General features: G+C 34.4%; 1 non-coding gene across 1 annotated transcript; it reads right to left on the reverse strand.

The window, feature by feature from the left end:
- Window positions 1–3,407: 3,407 nt before the first annotated feature.
- LOC148571728 (small nucleolar RNA R71) lies at window positions 3,408–3,515 on the reverse strand. Its single transcript, XR_015908596.1, has one exon. It is a non-coding gene; the product is annotated as a small nucleolar RNA R71 (small nucleolar RNA).
- Window positions 3,516–4,104: the final 589 nt, after the last annotated feature.

Raw genomic sequence — 4,104 nt, forward strand, 5'->3', positions numbered from 1 at the left:
GGCCATTCGGCCATGCCTGGACCTTTCACTTATGTATTTTCAACGGTAGAGTTTCTACACTCCATAGATTAAGGTGTAGAGCTCTGCTGTTCCTCAAAGATTAATGCAAAGTACTACTGTTTTATATTCAATTCAACTTATTCCGCTTCTAAGATATTCATTCGCACTTCAACCTGAATGTGATGAACGTGACAATCATCATCATTCCCTATGAACGCGTGCCTGACAACCACTTCCATTCTACATTAGATTGAATGAGTATCTCTTAGATCTCTTAATCAGAATCTTCGTGGTATAAGCTAGATTGATGGCGGCATTCATGAGAGTCTGGAAAGTCTAAACCTTGTCCGTGGTATTCCGAGTAGGACTCTGGGATTGAATGACTGTGACGAACTCAAAACTCACGAGTGCTGGGCGTAGTGACAGACGCAAAAGGATAGTAAATCCTATTCCAGTATGATCGAGAACCTCCAAGATGATTAGCCATGCAGTGACAGCGCATCGGACCATTTTCACAGAGAGGAATAGGATGCAACCAACGACAAGGGTGATGCCTCCAGATGATTAGCCGTGCTGTGACAGAGCATTTGGACCATTTTCCCGAGAGAGATCGAAAGTAGCCATTGGCACCGGTGACATCTTTACATAAAGCCAGCCATAGAAAGGAGTAAGATTGATTGGATGAAGATAGCAGGAAAGCAGAGGTTCATAGGAACGAATGCATCTCTATACGCTTATCTGAAATTCTCACCAATGATTTACATAAGTATTTCTATCCTTATTTTAGTATTAATTTCGAAAACCCCATTACTATTTTATATCTGCCTGACTGAGATTTACAAGGTGACCATAGCTTGCTTCATACCAACAATCTCCGTGGGATTCGACCCTTACTCACGTAAGGTATTACTTGGACAACCCAGTGCACTTGCTGGTTAATTGTGCGAAGTTGTGAACCATGGTATTGGCATCATGTTTTTGGTGCCATTGCCAGGGAAAGAAAGAGCAATGAATTTTACATAATCAAAGTGTAATCACAATTTCTGCGCCCCAAGTTTTTGGCGCCGTTGCCGGGGATTGTTCGAGTTTGGACAACTAACGGTTCATCTTGTTGCTTAGATCAGGTAATTTTCTTTTTGTTTTCTCTTCAAAAAAATTTTTCAAAAATCTTTCAAAATTTTCTCCTTTGTTTTCGAAAAAAAAATTTTTTTTAAAAATAAAAATGTTTTCAAAAATATGTTTTTCTTCAGAATTTTTAAGAATGAATTCTAGTGTTTCATAAAGCATGTCTGGCTGTAAAGCCACGACTGTAGGGCATGTTAGACGTGTAATGTCTGAGTTACATACTAAAGTTTGGCTGGCTATTAAGCCATGCCTGACCTTTTGATTGGAGCTTTAGACTAAAGCGCATAAGATTCCTGGAATTCATATTAAAAATTTTGGAATCCTTATTTTTTTTCTTTTTCAAAATGATTTTCGAAAAAAATTAAAAGAAAATACAAAAAAAAAAATCATAAAATCATAAAAATCAAAAATATTTTTCATGTTTCTTGTTTGAGTCATGTGTCATGTTATAAGTTTGGTGTCAATTGCATATTCATCTTGCATTTTTTCGAAAATTCATGCATTCAAAGTGTTCTTCATGATCTTCAAGTTGTTCTTAGTAAATCTTCTTATTTGATCTTGATGTTTTCTTGTTTTGTGTTGTATGGTGTTTTTCATATGCATTCTTGGATTCTTAGTGTCTAAGCATTAAAGAATTCTAAGTTTGGTGTCTTGCATGTTTTCTTTGCATTAAAAAAAAAATTTTCAAAAATATGTTCTTGATGTTCATCATGATCTTCATAGTGTTCTTGGTGTTCATCTTGACATTCATAGTGTTCTTGCATTCATCACATATTTTGATCTAAAAATTTTCATGCATTGCATCTTTTTCATGTTTTTCTCTTTCATCATTAAAAATTCAAAAATAAAAAAAAATATCTTCCCCTTTCTCTCTCATCAAATTCGAAAATTTGAATTGACTTTTTCAAAAATTTTTAAAATCAAGTTGTTTCTTATGAGACAAATCAAATTTTCAATTTGAAAATCTTATCTTTTTCAAAATCTTTTTCAAAAATCAAATCTTTTTCAAATTTCTTAGTTATTTTCGAAAATTTTAAAAATATTTTTCAAAAATCTTTTTCTCAATTTTATATCAAATTTTCGAAAATAACAATAACAATTAATGTTTTGATTCAAAAATTTCAAGTTTGTTACTTACTTGTTAAGAAAGATTCAAACTTTAAGTTCTAGAATCATATCTTATGATTTCTTGTGAATCAAGTCATCAATTGTGATTTTAAAAATCAAATCCTTTTTCAAAACTAATTTCAATCATAGTTTTTCAAAAATATCTTCCTTATCTTATCTTTTTCAAAATATGATTTTAAAATATCTTTTCTAACTTCCTATCTTCTTATCTTTTCAAAATTGATTTTCAAAATTTGTTTCAACTAACTAACTAACTTTTTGTTTGTTTCTCATCTTCTTCAAAACTACCTAACTAACTCTCTCTCTCTCTCCAATTTTTAAAAATATCTCCCTCTTTTTCAAAATTTCTTTTTAATTAACTAATTATTTCAATTTTTAAATCTTAATTTTCAAAAATCACTAACTCTTTTTCAAAAATTATTTTCGAAAATTCTCCTTCTCTCTCATCTCCTTCTATTTATTTATTCATCTACTAACACTTCATCTCACCCAAATTCGAACCTTCTCTTCCATCTGTGTTCGAATTTCTTCTTCTTCTTTTCTTCTACTCACACTGGGACCTCTATACTGTGGTAAAAAGGACCCCTATTATTATTATTTTTCTGTTCTCTCTTTTTCATATGAGCAGGAGCAAAGACAAGAATATTCTTGTTGAAGCAGATCCAGAACCTGAAAGGACTCTGAAAAGGAAACTAAGAGAAGCTAAAATACAACAATCCAGAGATAACCTTTCAGAAATTTTCGAATGAGAAGAGGAGATGGCAGCCGAAAATAATAATAATGCAAGGAGAATGCTTGGTGACTTTACTGCACCTAATTCCAATTTACATGGAAGAAGCATCTCCATTCCTACCATTGGAGCAAACAATTTTGAGCTGAAACCTCAGCTAGTTTCTCTGATGCAGCAGAACTGCAAGTTTCATGGACTTCCATCTGAAGATCCTTTTCAGTTCTTAACTGAATTCTTGCAGATCTGTGATACTGTTAAGACTAATAGAGTAGATCCTGAAGTCTACAGGCTCATGCTTTTCCCTTTTGCTGTAAGAGACAGAGCTAGAGTGTGGTTGGACTCTCAACCCAAAGACAGCCTGAAGTCTTGGGATAAGCTGGTCACGGCTTTCTTAGCCAAGTTCTTTCCTCCTCAAAAGCTGAGCAAGCTTAGAGTGGATGTTCAGACCTTCAGACAGAAAGAAGGTGAATCCCTCTATGAAGCTTGGGAAAGATACAAACAGTTGACCAAAAAGTGTCCTTCTGACATGCTTTCAGAATGGACCATCCTGGATATATTCTATGATGGTCTATCTGAGTTATCAAAGATGTCATTGGATACTTCTGCAGGTGGATCCATTCACCTAAAGAAAACGCCTGCAGAAGCTCAAGAACTCATTGACATGGTTGCTAATAACCAGTTCATGTACACTTCTGAGAGGAATCCTGTGAATAATGGGACGCCTATGAAGAAGGGAGTTCTTGAAATTGATACTCTAAATGCCATATTGGCTCAGAACAAAATATTGACTCAGCAAGTCAATATGATTTCTCAGAGTCTGAATGGAATGCAAGCTGCATCCAACAGTACTCAAGAGGCTTCCCCTGAAGAAGAAGTTTATGATCCTGAGAACCCTGCAATAGCAGAGGTAAATTACATGGGTGAACCTTATGGAAACAGCTATAATCCATCATGGAGAAATCATCCAAATCCCTCATGGAAGGATCAAAGGCCTCAACAAGGCTTTAATAATGGTGGAAGAAACAGGTTTAGCAATAATAAACCTTTTCCATCATCCACTCAGCAACAGACAGAGAACTCTGAACAAAATACATCTAATTTAGCAAACTTAGTCTCTGATC

The sequence above is a fragment of the Arachis ipaensis genome, chromosome B3 (assembly GCF_059453495.1).
Source record: "Arachis ipaensis isolate K30076 ecotype BB chromosome B3, ASM5945349v1, whole genome shotgun sequence".
NCBI lineage: Eukaryota > Viridiplantae > Streptophyta > Magnoliopsida > Fabales > Fabaceae > Arachis > Arachis ipaensis.